The following is a 15,545-nucleotide window of genomic DNA, read 5'->3' on the forward strand; positions in this document are numbered from 1 at the left end:
ATCCATCAAACAGAAACCCGCGAAACTCGCGAGCGCGCCCTGAGGGCAAACCGTCCAAAACCCACGGAAAAACCTCGAGAGCAACTTCTTGTTTTCTTGGGTCAAGCAAGCAAAACGGAACCAAGAGAATACCAGTCTCGCAGGCTCGAGGGTCGAGTCCCGCTCGACTCCAGCGACTCAAGAACTCGATACAGAGCAGAAGATGCAAAAGTTAAAAACGAGAAGACACCGAGTTTCCTGCGGCTGTGGAAGTGGTGCATCGCTTTATAAAGACGATAGGGTTCATCTTCTGTCAGATTCAAGATGGGCCAAAGGCCCAAAAGCAAAAAGCCCGCCCATTCTCTCTCTTCTTCTGAATTATATGTAACGACTACGTCACATGACAGTGACATGTGATGTAACCGATTAATAAAAAACGCGATACACAACCACATGGCACCAAATAGGTTCAGATTCAGAGGACACGAGTATTATGTTAGTGGTGTATCGGTTACATAAAATAATTTGTCAACGCTCCCGCTTTCCTTTCTTTATCTCCTAATTATCCAAGCTAGTCGCTGCATTAGAAGTGAGATTATGAAGCTTGACATTATTGTCCATGCATATCCATTGTCGGTTAAGAAGTGTTACAATCCCCAAAGAAATGAAGAAAATCGAGATATTTTGAGCTGTGATGAGTTCGGATGGACAGAATAGTCCATACTTGAACCAACGAGGCATTGACTAAGATGCCAAGGAAATTTGCTCATTTTCATGTGTTGTTGGGTTCAAACAACAATGAAATATATTGAGGAAAACTACCGAATTAATCATAAACCTATTATATGAATGCCATTTCAGTCATGAATTTTTCAATTTTGTTAATTCAATCCTAAATTTTTGTGCGAAATTCCATTGTAGTCATTCCAATCAATTTTTGTTGGAAATCTCTTATGTGGTGGTTTAGTCTTCGCCGATTGTCTTACGTAGCACACCGCTACATCAGCGGTTTCCGGTGAAAATTGGTTAGAAGGACAACGTTGGAATTTCATGCAAAAGTTTAAGTCTCGATTGGCAAAATTAAAATATTTAAGACGAAATTAACATTCATACAATTAGTTTAGAATTGATTGGATAATTTCTCCAATATATTGTCAATGCAATTTTGGGCCATGACTCAAGTTTGCATCAAATATCGATTTATTATTGTTGCTTGTGACTAAATGAGTTAATCATTCTACGTGTCTCCACCTAGGAGCTCTGTCCTCCTTCAACTGCTTATAAAAAGATCCGTTTTGCAAATATAACAAAGTAAGTAATTTCCTTCCTTCGTGATATAATAAAAAACTGGTTTCTCAGTAGCATGTCATTGGGATAATTTATACACGTGCACAATTTAATTTATACAAGTGTATCTGGTAGAACCAATTTAAGTTAATAATCCAAAAAAATAAATAAAATGATTTAATAGAACATTGGGTTAATACCACAAAAAACCCCAAACCGCTACACTCGTGACAAATTTACCCCAAACTAATTTTTTGACCACCAAAAACCCAAAACTGGTACACATGTGACAAATTTACTCCTAGTATGTTTCCATTAAATTTTATTGTTAAATTGCTTTATTAAATGCAACACGGCAGTTAACTAATATACCAATTTTATGTTTTACTCTCCGTTTATCACAGGTGTACCAGTTTGTAATTTTTTGTGGTATTAATTCAATTTAGCGGAAACTAATGAAGAGTAAATTTATCACAAATATACCAGTTTGGAGTTTCTAGCGGTAAAAAAATTAGTTTGGGGTAAATTTATCAAATATGTACCCGTTTTGGATTTTTGGTAGTCAAAAAATTAGTTTGAGGTAAAATTATCATAGGTATACCAATTTGGGGTTTTTCGTGGTATTAATCCTAAAACATTTAATCCAAATTTGATAGAATGCAGTAAATAACATCTTAGTGGGAGCGAAAATTTAAAATTTAAAATTCTTGTATTCATGTCTCACTTTATTTATATTCATAAACAGATAAAACCAATATTAACATTTAGTTCAATCAAAATGTTTCAAATTATTATAGAAAATGTAAATTTAGTTGGTAAAATCTTTTAAATTTATTTACGAAGTTCCGTTTTTTTTTCTAAATGGACCTAATTAAAATATTATTTATATTATTTACTGTTAGATGGTTGACATGTGAAATGACGTGTATGTTTGGAGTTTTCACATATCAACCATCCAATAGTGAGTGTGATTATTCCTAATACCGACAATGGATCTAATAATAACTCTTAACGAACTTGAACTTATTACCAATATTAATGTTTTGTTCACGCTCATTATTGACAATTAAAACATACATCTACGTACCTTAACTTATAAACTTCATAAAAAAAAACATATACTGATAAGAGGCCACACGAATATACAATTATTATTTCAATAATTTAATGATTTTTAGGAGTATTGAATACTAAAATTAATTATCTTTGCAAGCAAAATTAGTTTTTTTCTCAATTATCTTGTGTGTTACTCAGAGTATTATTTTTAAGGCTTCGCTTGTTTTGCGGAAAATGAATGATTAGGAAAATATTTTCTGAAAATTGATCGCTCGTATTACTTGAAATAATAGGTCGATGAATTGTTTTTCATTACCGACAAAACATCCTCTTACCGAATTTTTTTTCTATCCTCATGCTATTTATTATTATTATGAAAAATGCATAATTCTAGCTCTCCCATTCTTCTTCTACTTCCTGTCTCCTCCTCCTTTCTCCTTAATATGATGGCGTTAACTAGGCCAGAGCTCGAGAACAAAAAATAGCCACCCTAGAGACTACTGTCGATCGAGAATGGCAGAGGTTTGGCCATTTCTTGGCATTATTTTGCTAGTTGCAGTGCTCTTATCCATTAGCTTCGTGAAAATCGTGCTACAGCTCATGTGTTCAAAGGGATGGATTAACTCTCATGGGTAACGACTCCCTCAGTCGGGGTTAGGGAACACCATAATGACTGTTGGAAGTTTCTTTATAAAACAAACAAAAAATACATTGTCCAAAATAGGAAAGTTGGGAGTGTGTGGGTCAATATAGAAGTGTTGAGGTCTTTCAACATAACAATTGAAGACAACGGATTCCGCACGCAGATGTGCACGTAACACTTTTTCTTCTATATTAAGTATTATATTTTCCTCCCAATCCTCCCTTCAGTATTGTTATTATCAAGAAAAATAAAATGTCGGCTAATGAACCGCGGCACGACTGCGGGTAGGTTAGTAGCTATTTTTTTCCCTTGAAAGATATATTTTATATTTATTTTGATATCATAAATTTTACTTCAATATTTTATGTGAGCAATTATTGTGTTATGTAAATATGATTCATATAAATTTAAGACAATATATATAGTTTATTGTAGCATCACATTCATTTACTGTAGTAGCAGCAGCTCATCCAAAAGTCCTATATAAGAATACATATTCTTTTTCTCTGAAGAACACTTGTATCTTCCAAAGTTGGTATCACTTGGATAACTTCACCTTAGAAGTCTCTTATTATTTCAAAGTGATGCAGCTAGCAAGGATCACCTAGAGGGGGATGAATAGGTGATCTTAAACAATTTTTATCAATTTACGCGGAAATGAAAGATTACAGTTGAGTCTGAATAAAATTCAGATTCAAAACAGTTTATATAGACAGTGCTCTTGATGTGCAGTGTGTAAAGTAAGAGATAAGGGATAGAAAAACTGCACACAAGTTTATAGTGGTTCGGCTTATAGCAAGCCTACGTCCACTCTCCCACGCTTGACACCCTCACCGGCTGGATTTCACTATGTAATCAAGAGGAATTACAGCTTCTGAGTGACAGCACTCTTGTGTATGATAGGACTCTCTATCTCACACAACCACTCTTACAAAGTATTCCTCAAGATCTTAATGTTTGGCTAAAAAAGATAATAGAAATGATCGGAGTATGCTCAGACTTTGGACTTGTTGATTCTTGATTCTGTACTTCCTTCTGCTGCTCGTTGATCTCCTTAAATACTCCTCTACTTCCAAACTAGCCGTTGGACAGCTTTCAGAGGATCATCTTCCAATCTTCACCTTGGACAGATTTGTATAGTAAGGATTTGAGTAGCCGTTGGATGACAGATTCTGAATCCCGCTGATTCTGGTCGCCCATACAATCAGAATCTTGATTTCCATAAGTAGAGCTTTATCTGTTGTAATGCACACTTGTCGTAGTATTTGATTGATAATCAATTATAGCCTTAGATTGAAACAATCAAAACTTTCCTTTTGTGAAATCCATACCAGATCGTTAGCTGTTATGTTTCGTTCTGAGTTCTGCGTCTGAAGAAATTCTGCATCTGAATAACTTCTGCGTCTGAAGAAATTCTGCGTCTGAATAACTTCTACGTCTTCATCTCAGAACTAAGATTATGTGGGTCTTCAACTTCTTATTTTGCCAGCTTGTAAAGTCTGAAAACTTCCTTCTGAGCTTCCAGAATATATTTACATACCTGGAATAAAATAGTTCAGAATAAGTATCAGATTTACAATAACATGGAAGGTTTTGTCAACTTCAAAATCAATAGGAGTTTTCCTCAACAATCTCCCCCTTTTTGATGGTGACAAAACTTCCTTGCAGATTGAATCAATTTAAAGTTAATTTAAAATAAATAAGCATATTAAGCGCATGAAGCACAGATTGAAATTGAAAGAGCAAACTCTTTTGAGATCTGTGTCTTTTTCTTCCTTTGTGTAGAACTTGCATATGATCTGCATATTTATGTTAGTATGGCAAATCTGCATAATCTGCATATAATTTCTCCCCCTTTTTGTCATCAGCAAAAATGATAATAGATAGAATAAAGCATTGATATTATTTAACCAAACAGTCTAACATGAAGAATTGTTAAAATATTTACAGACCAAGTGAGAAAAATATGGGTTTTGAGAAAAAAATGTTAAAAAGCAGGCTATTTCTTGGAAGGGGTTCGAATGAGTTGAAAATTTTCCAATATAGAGACAGCTTCCTCAATCTTCAAAGAACATTCACCCATAGCTTTGTCCATGTTGGTTGAGCACAGAGCAATAGCTTCCTCAAGTTCTGCTTTGTCTTTTGCTGCTTGAAGATGTTGAGTCTTGTTGTTTTCCTCAACAATTTGCTGTAGATTCTTCACATCTTGTTCAAGTGCAACTTGCTTGTCTTTAATTTCGAGCAGAAGAGTGAGAATGGTCTGATTTTCCGAGGGCTGTTCCTGGACATTGGCTTGTTCAGTCTGATCGAACTCAGTTTCCGCTTCTGATGGAATCTCCCCCTGAAAAGGTGCATGATCTTCAGAAGCATGTTCTTCAGAATCAAGAGAAGAGTGACTTACATTTGTCTGCGGTGGAGCAATGTATCGAATTATCTGAAGTAGATTAGAGTCTTCAGTTGTTGGTTCTGAAATATGAACATCAGGTTCTGAAAAAACTAGTTGTTTCTGAACATAGTCCTGGCAAGCATTTTGTCCAAGGTCAAGATTGTCTGAGTCATCTTCTTCATCTATAAGGAGAAGTTTTCGACGTTTTCTGTACACTTGAACAGATCTGGTGGGAATGGAGTCTTCCTTGACTTTCTCTTTGCCTCTGCTACTTCCTTCTTTCTTTCTTGCTGGTCTTCCTTGAGGAGATGATGCTTCAGAATGATCACCATGTGATTTTCTTGGTCTTTGTCCTGGTGTCTCTCTATTTTCTTTGGTAGCAAACTGCTGGAAGTTCATTTTGGCCAACATCTTTTCTCCAACAAACATTAGAGGGACAAATGTCTTGCACAAGTCATCAGGGACAGAAATGTGCAAATAAACAAATATCCTGGATATTATTACACTATAGGGAAGCTGACCTTTGTCCTTTAACACAGTTTTGTACATATGAAGAATAATTGTGTGTGGAAGAGAGAATGGGACTGCATTCAGAATTGCCCAAATAAGTTTGACCTCAAATTTGGATAAATCAGTCTTTGACGATGCTTTGGGCCGAAGACAATTGATGATCTTATGTAAGATCACTGTTTTTTTTGTCAAATCTTGATAAGTAATCATCCTTTTTGAACCTCTGGAAAAATTTGGGTTTTCTGAGGCAGCTTTAGAGGCTTCTTCTTCACTGACCTCTAGAGGAAGAAACTGACGATGCGGAACCCCAATGATATCACCCAATTGAGCAGCAGATAGTTTATAGTTCTTATCCCCAACAGAGAATTGGATGCAATCAGGAGACAAAATGGACAAGTTAGAGAAGAAATATGCAGTCACCTCTGCATACATATGCGCAGACCGACGACAGAATTCAGTCAATCCCAACCTGTCAAAATAATGTTTGACAAAAATTCCAGTCTTTTCCAGAAAATCGAAATCAACGCTTCGATGGTTCATTATTCCTCTTGACAGCAACGTTTTATAAAAATCATTATGCTGTCGATTCCTAAAAAGATTGCCTTTCCCTTTCACTCCATAAGCAATCCCCAATTTCTTTTCAAAATGATGAACAATCCTGGCGTCATCGTCTTCCCTTATTCTTGAAAAACTAGAATATCGGCTCGGAGACTTAGAGCTTGAGACAGAAGTGATCTTTTGAGAAGATTCACCAATTTTTGCTTTCCCCTTTTCAGAAGAACTTTTCCTTTGTTCAGAAGTAGATACATTCTGAAGAGAGGAATATTTTTCCACAAGCTGCAATTCTGACCTAAAACCATTATCCTTTAAACAGGCAAATAAAACAGATTCGGAAGCATTACCTCTTTTCAATCTTTGGTAAGTTTTCCAAACGTGTTTCAGATCTTTAAAAAAGAAATCTGTTTTACCAGAAGTTCTTTGAGAGGATGCTGGAGGAGTGTCGATTGAAGAGGCCTGCCTCTCAGATTCTGTCTCTGAATCAGTGATTTCCATGAACTCTGGTGGTCCTGAGTACTGTGAGACTCTGTTCTGAATTCTCGATGACCGTCTTTTGGAAGCCATGGATGATTGAGCGAGAGTGTTTGGAGCAGAAAGTCTTGATCTTTGAGAAGAGGAAGATGAAGAAGGAGACCGCTCCGAGAAGGTGTAAGTCGGAAGAGAAAAGGTTCGTACTGATAGGGTTTTATAAAAAAGAGAGTACGGTTTTTAGAAAGAAAAGACACTTTTAAAAAAAATGAACCAAATATTTAGGAAGGAAATATACTTTTTGAAGCACAATCAATCACGACAATATTATAATAATATATTAAGCATAATTAATCAGATAAATTAGAAAACGTACCTGATTTGCTTCCGAAAGTAACAAATATAAAAATATCCTGCCAGAAATGCCAAAAATATACCCGCCAAAATTTGAATTAAGGACGTACCTTTCTTTGTGAGTCTGAAAAGGACATTCAGACTGAGAACATTTGAGTCTGAAAAATTTTTGTCTAACAGATACTTCAAGAAAATGGATAAGTAATGCACAATTTATTTCTAATGTACTCAAATGAAGACTTATCAAGAGGCTTGGTGAATATATCGGCTAATTGATTCTTAGAATCAATGAATTGAATATTCACATCACCATTTTGAATATGATCTCGAATGAAATGATGCTTGATTTCAGTATGCTTTGCACGAGAATGAAGAATTGGGTTCTTGGTCAGATTAATAGCACTTGTGTTGTCACATTTGATTGCAACACTTGAATCTTTAATAGCAAAGTCTTGCAACTATTGCTTCATCCACATAATTTGTGCACAGCAACTTCCCAAAGCTACATATTCTGCTTCTGCTGTAGAAAGTGCAACTGTGTTTTGCTTCTTTGAGTACCAGGACACCAACATATTCCCAAGTAGTTGACATGTTCCTGAAGTACTTTTCCTGTCCACTTTACATCTAGCTAAATCAGCATCAGAATAACCAGTAAGAGTAAAATCTGAATCTTTGGAATACCAAAGACTTAACATTGGATAAGTTCCAATGTATTTGATTATCCTTTTAATTGCAGAAAGATGTGATTCCTTTGGGTCTGATTGAAATCTTGCACACATACAGACACTAAATAGAATGTCAGGTCTAGATGCAGTAAGATATAATAATGATCCTATCATGCTTCTATATACCTTCTTATCAACCTTTTTACCATTTTCATCTTTGTCCAGTTTGGATGAATGAGACATAGGAATGTCTGTTTTCCTGCAATTTTGTAATCCAAACTTCTTGACAATCTCCTTTGCATACTTCTCTTGGCAAATGAATGTACCATCTTTGGTTTGTTTCACTTGTAGGCCAAGAAAGAATGTTAACTCGCCCATCATACTCATCTCGAACTCATTCTGCATATTTTTTGAAAATTCTTTGCAAAGTAGTTCGTTAGAGGATCCAAAGATAATATCATCAACATAAATTTGAACAAGTAAAAAATCCTTACCTTTTGTTTTAATGAATAAAATTGTATCAACCTTACCTTTTGTGAAGTCATTTTGCAGAAGGAAGTTACTTAACCTTTCATACTAAGCACGGGGTGCTTGTTTCAGACCATAAAGGGCCTTTTTGAGTTTATAGACATGATCAGTCTTCTTTGGTTCTTCAAAGCCATGTGGTTGTTCCACATATACTTCTTCTTTGATATATCCATTCAGGAAGGCACTTTTCACGTCCATCTGAAACAATTTAAAGTTATGAAAACAAGCAGAAGCTAATAGTAGCCTGATGGCTTCTAACCTGGCAACCGGTGCATAGGTTTCATCATAATCTATGCCTTCTTCTTGAGAATAGCCTTTTGCTATCAGTCTTGCTTTGTTTCTTGTGACTTTTCCTTTGTCATTTAGTTTGTTTCTGAATACCCATTTTGTTCCAATTACTGGATGATTTTTGGGTCTCGGCACAAGTCCCCATACTTTATTGATTCTGAACTGCTGAAGTTCCTCCTGCATAGCTTCGATCCAGCTTTCATCTAATAATGTTTCATCAACTTCCTTTGGTTCAATTTCTGATATCAACGCCAAGTTGCTGATGTTCTCTTTGTGTTTAGATATGGTCTTGATGCCATCTTCTATTTCTCCAATGATAAGGTTCTTCGGATGACTGGATTTATGTTTCCAGTTTCTGTCAAATCTTTCCTTCTGAATATCATCAGACTCTGAAGGTTCTTGTTGAGTCTGTATTGTATCTTCTTTTCCTTCTTCTACAGATTCTACGATCTTTGGAGATTCTTATTGAGCTTCTGATAACTCTTGAATGTTGGGAGATGGTTCAGATTTATCCTTGTGAGTCTGAATATTTTCATCAAACCTTACTTTCATTGTTTCTTCCACAGTTTGAGAATTCTTGTTGAAGACCCTGAATGCTTTACTTGTAGTAGAATATCCAAGAAAAAATCCTTCATCTGCTTTCTCATCAAACTTATCAGGGCGATCATTTGGATTTTTGAGAATAAAGCATTTACAACCAAACACACGAAAATATGAGATATTGGGCTTTCTACCTTTGTAAAGCTCATAGGGGGTTTTCTCAAGAATGGGTCCGAGAAAAGCTCATTAATGATATAACATCTTTGTAAAAGCGCATACGCCCGTAAAATGAAAAGGAATCTTGCTTTCAATTAACAAAGTTCTTGCCATTTCTTGCAAAGAACGATTTTTCCTTTCCACAACACCATTTTGTTCTGGTGTATAGGGAGTAGAAAAATTGTGTTGAAAACCATTTTCCTCACAGAATTCTGAAAAATTTTGATTTTCAAATTCTCCCCCATGATCAGTTTTAATGCAGGAAATGGTATAGCCCTTTTCATTCTGAATTCTTTTTGTAAATTTTGAAAAATATGAGAATGCTTCATTTTTATGAGCAAGGAAGAACACCCAAGTAAATCTTGTAAAGTCATCAACAATGACTAAACAATATTTCTTATCACCAATACTTTGTGTTCTGGTTGGTCCAAATAAATCCATATGAAGAAGCTGCAAAGCACGATTAGTGGAAACATGATGTATAGACTTAAAAGAGCTTCTTACTTGTTTTCCTAGAGTGCAGGCATTGCATAACTCTGTTTTCTTGTATTTCAAATCTGGCAGACCTCGAACCAGTTTCTTGGTTGAGATTTTTGAGATTTGTTTCATACTAATATGCCCCAATCTTCTGTGCCATAGATCTTCATCTTCTTTGACTGAGATCAAACAATGAGTGGAGTATGGATTAACATCTAGAAGATAAATATTGCCATGTCTTCTTCCTGTGAACGTTTGAGAAGAATCTTTGCTTGTTCCTGAGTATGTGTTTTCTTGAAAGTTAATTCTGAAACCTGTGTCGCATAGTTGGCTAATGCTTATTAAGTTGTAGTTGAGTCCCTTTACCAATGACACATCATTGATTGTGAGTCCTCCAATTTCAACCGTTCCTTTGCCAACTATTTTTCCTTTGTTATTTCCTCCAAAGGAAACTTTTCCACCATTCAAGCTTTGTAGTTCAACGAATATGCTTGGATCTCCTGTCATGTGTCTAGAGCAAGGTACCACTTTCTTTTTCTCTTTGTGGTAACCTGCAAAAGTCACAACATCTCAAGTTTTCTTTGGTACCCAAATTTGTTTGGGTCCTTGAGTATTAGTATAGGCTGTCTTAACAAAGTCTCTTCGAATAGGTCTCCAGACCTTAGGACATTCAGTCTCAAAATGTTGTGGATCTCCACATTTTGAGCACTTAAGAGCACTTCGGCCAACAGGTTTGACAAAGTTCCTTTTGAAATGATTTTTATAAGCTTGTCGAGGAGGTCTTTGTCTTAATCTCTCCTTGACCTTTGGAAAATCAATTAAGTTATCACTTTCCTTCACAAATCCGAGACCAGATTTGTTATAGTAAGGAATTTGGATAGAAAGGATATGCTTCAAGATTTCTGAACCTTTTGAAAACTTGGAAGTAATTTCTGAAACTTCCTTTTTCAAAATAGCATTTTCTTTGGAAAGAAAATCTCGACTTTCCTTGACTTGATGAAATTCTTTTTGAAGGAAATTGATTTTTTCTTTTTGTGAAACATCATGTTGCCTTAGTGATGAATTTTCCTTTTTCAACGAAGAGATTCTTTTAACAGCAGTCTTAAATTCAAAGCATAATTCATCAATGTAATTTGACACTTCAATTGGCATATCAGGATACTTTACCTCAATCTCAACTTTAGCATCTGAATCTGAATCTGAATCTGACTTAGCCATTAGACAGAAATTTGAGATATCTTCATCACTGTCTTCGCACTTTGTATCACTCCAGGTTTCTGCTTTTAAGGCTTTCTTTGCTTTCTCAAATTTGGTCTTCTTTTTCAGAAGTGGACAATTTGGCTTAATATGTCCACGTTTCCTGCAATTAAAGCAAATCACCTCCTTTGACTTTTCTGTTTCATCAATAGTCTTCTTCTCAAAAGGCTTCCTCCCTTTGAGGTTTCTTCCTTTGATTTTCATCTTCTTGTACTTCTTTATAAAAAGAGCCAGTTCTTCATCGTCAACATCTTCATCTTCAGAATCTGCATCAGAATCAATGTTAGTTTTTAATGCAATTGACTTTTTACCTCTGGATTCATTCTCCTCATTCCGTTGCTCAGTCTCATATGATTGAAGAGTTCCAATTAACTCATTCACTGATAGAGGCTTGATTCTTTGTGTCTCTCGAAGAGATGTTTTGATATTTTCCCACTGCTTTGTCAGTCCTCTCAGTAGTTTGTTGACTTTCATCGCATCTGGGACTGGTTGTCCTTGATATGCAAGACCGTTTACTATGTCAGCAAACCTGTCATACATATCAGCAACTGATTCTTCAGGCTTCATTTTGAAGGCTTCATATTGACCAAGCAAAAGATTGATTTGAGTTTCCTTGGCTCGATCTGTTCCTTCATAAGTAGTGTGGAGAGTATCCCAGATTTCCTTGGCTGATTCACAAGCAGCAATTTTTTTTATATTCAATAGGTGATAAGGCACAATAGAAAGAATAAATTGTTTTGGAATCTAAGGTTTCTCTTTTGGATATCTCAGCTTGAGATAATGGAGGATCTGCTGCTTTGCTTGCATCTGCCTTTTTTTTTTAATCAGAAGATTTTGGATTGACTCCTTTGATGATGACATCCCATTGCATATGATCAATTGACTTTATGAATGCCTTTATCTTATTCTTCCAGACACTATATTCCTTGCCATCGAAATATGGTGGTCTGTTGTTGCTTTGTCCTTCAATGAACCCTGGAGCACTAAAGCTAGCCATATAGATCGTTAGCTCAGAAGTAAAACACTTCAATAAACGAGCAACCTGCTCTGATACCAATTGATGTAGCTAGAAAGGATCACCCAGAGGGGGGTGAATAGGTGATCTTAAAATTTTTTTATCAATTTACGCGGAAATGAAAGATCACAGTTGAGTCTGAATAAAATTCAGATTCAAAACAGTTTATATAGACAGTGCTCTTGATGTGCAGTGTGTAAAGTAAGAGATAAGGGATATAAAAACTGCACACAAGTTTATAGTGGTTCGGCTTATAGCAAGCCTACGTCCACTCTCCCACGCTGACAGCCTACCGGCTGGATTTCACTATGTAATCAAGAGGAATTACAGCTTCTGAGTGACAGCACTCTTGTGTATGATAGGACTCTCTATCTCACACAATCACTCTTACAAAGTGTCCCTCAAGATCTTAATGTTTGGCTCAAAAAGACAATAGAAATGATCGGAGTATGCTCAGACTTTGGACTTGTTGATTCTTGATTCTGTACTTCCTTCTGCTGCTCGTTGATCTCCTTAAATACTCCTCTACTTCCAAACTAGCCGTTGGACAGCTTTCAGAGGATCATCTTCCAATCTTCACCTTGGACAGATTTGTATATTAAGGATTTGAGTAGCCGTTGGATGACAGATTCTGAATCCCGCTGATTCTGGTCGCCCATACAATCAGAATCTTGGTTTCCATAAGTAGAGCTTTATCCATTGTAATGCACACTTGTCGTAGTATTTGATTGATAATCAATTATAGCCTTAGATTGAAACAATCAAAACTTTCCTTCTGTGAAATCCATATCAGATCGCTAGCTGTTATGTTTCGTTCTAAGTTCTGCGTCTGAAGAAATTCTGCGTCTGAATAACTTCTACGTCTTCATCTCAGAACTAAGATTATGTGGGTCTTCAACTTCTTATTTTGCTAGCTTGTAAAGTCTGAAAACTTCCTTCTGAGCTTCCAGAATATATATACATACCTGGAATAAAATAGTTCAGAATAAGTATCAGATTTACAATAACATGGAAGGTTTTGTCAACTTCAAAATCAATAGGAGTTTTCCTCAACACAAAGATGACCAATCAAATCATGGTTGGGTTAATCATTTTGTGATCCAGTCAACTCTCTCTTATGGATAGTTAGAATTTTTAATGCCCCATAGACATAAACGTTCGTATTTTATCTATGAGCATTTTTTGTCACATTTTGTAAGAGTCGTTTTTCAAAATGCACGATTCTAGTATTCTATTCCTAAAAGGTGGATTTTTCTTGGTGATGATCGATTTCTTAAAAAGTTAGTAAGTGCCAAAAAATTTGTTGGTAAAATTGTACCGGTCACCTGATTTCTTCCAATAACTTTTTTGTGCCTTATTGATACCATTATTAAAATAAAAAAATATTTTTGAAAATTTACAAATCATAAGCATTTCTTGTCTTTATTAACTTAAATTAATTTTCTTATGAATGCTTTGGAATAACTAACTCATAAACGAATTTACTAATTTGTATTTGAGCAGTTTATTTTGAGCTTTGGGAAGATATATCACTATAATAGGAGCCAGAAAGTACTAGCCAGTTCGGTTTGTAGCCACTACTAGAGAGAATAAATTGCAGATGAAAACGGAAATTAGTTTTGAGGCGTGTATACCACTTTCTTATTATTATTATTGCCCTCGTTGTGGTGGGAGAAGTATAGAAAGTAAGACACTCTTAGGATACAACAAAAGCCTCAAGAAATCTCTATTGGTAAAACAGTGTGAAAAATTTAATTACCGGTCTAAATATATTATATTATATATATTATAACAAGAATTTGATATTGATCAAGAGTTGCGTTCTTTCAATTTGTGACTTTTTAAAGATGTAACCAACCTTCCAATGACAAGTTATGACTTTTGAAATGCAATCAAAATGACTATTCACAAATCATAACTTTAACTAGACACCCTTGACATACAATACATACAGATTTTGACAAGTCATACACTTTTAGTAAACAACAAATGTCATAGATGATCGACTAATATTATTACTTTAATATCTCAAATAACTTTACTTTTAATTTATCGATATCCTACAGACCTAAATGTTTTTTTATCGATATCCTCAAAATATTACAATCTACCCACAACAGCAAAAAATCGTCATTCGTATTGGTAAAGGTTGTCAAAATGCTAGCAGAGGAGATGTATCATCGCACTTAAAAATGGTTGCCATCGATATGGTAGTTATGGTTGGAGGTGGCAATAGGGGTTGTAGGCCCCTTTTTTTGTAACTCATTTTCAATGGGTCAGGTGGTATACGAGTTTTTATTATTCATTGCAGGTATGAATGGGTAAAAAAATAAAACCTATTTGGATTTGATATGAAACAGACCCAATTTCTAACTCATTTCAGTAAGGGTTAATATCACAGAAAACTCTAAATTGGTACACCTGTGACAAATTTACAACAAACTAATTTATTGACCACCCAAAACCCCAAGTGTACCAGTTTGTGATTTTTCGTGGTATAAATTCAATTTAATGGAGGGTAAATTTGTCACAAATGTACCAATTTAGGATTTTTTGTGGTCAAAAAATTAATTTGGGGTAAATTTGTCACAGGTGTACCGGCTTGGGGGTTTTTCTTTGAAAATTTGAAAATCCATTTAGATCATCATGCATTGAAAGCAAGTGGTTTTTTTTCCCATTTTGGCCAACCCATTAAAAAAGCAAATTCACATTTATCGTTTGTGAATAAAAATTGTTACCATGTACAGACAGTTATTTTAATCCACCCAAAATCTTTTTATTTCCAAAATATAAAGCAAGTGCCAATTTTACACCATACGTCAATTTCCACTGGACCTTTCGCCTCATCACCACTTTCACGCCCCAATCCATAACCCGACTCTCAAACCTTTTTTATTTCCAAAATATAAAGAAAATGCCAATTTCACACTATATGTCAATTTCCACTAGACCTTTCGCCTCATCGCCACTTTCACGCCCCCGTCCATAACCCGACTCTCAAACCTGTCCACGCAAGTGGTCCTGTTTGTCAGCGCAACTCTCACCCAAGTTTTCACATTGCTCACGTGCCACTTGAAATCCGAGCCAACAACCTTACCCAATCACTCGAGCTGCCTCATTGATTTGGGAATTTAGTCCATTGAGTCAACCATTCTTTAGAAGCAAAATTTTAATGAAAAAATTGTTAACAATTAGAGCCTGGGTTAGGTCTGGGTCGAGTCGGGTGTCGCATAAAAATGAGTGGATATGGGTTAAATACATCAATTTGGATCGGATTGTATTTGACCCATCCCAACTCAACCCAACCCACCTATTTGA

Source organism: Syzygium oleosum, unplaced genomic scaffold (assembly GCF_021117445.2).
Source record: "Syzygium oleosum isolate NSW1041296 unplaced genomic scaffold, Sole_v2.1 Sole_v2.40, whole genome shotgun sequence".
NCBI classification, from domain to species: Eukaryota; Viridiplantae; Streptophyta; class Magnoliopsida; order Myrtales; family Myrtaceae; genus Syzygium; species Syzygium oleosum.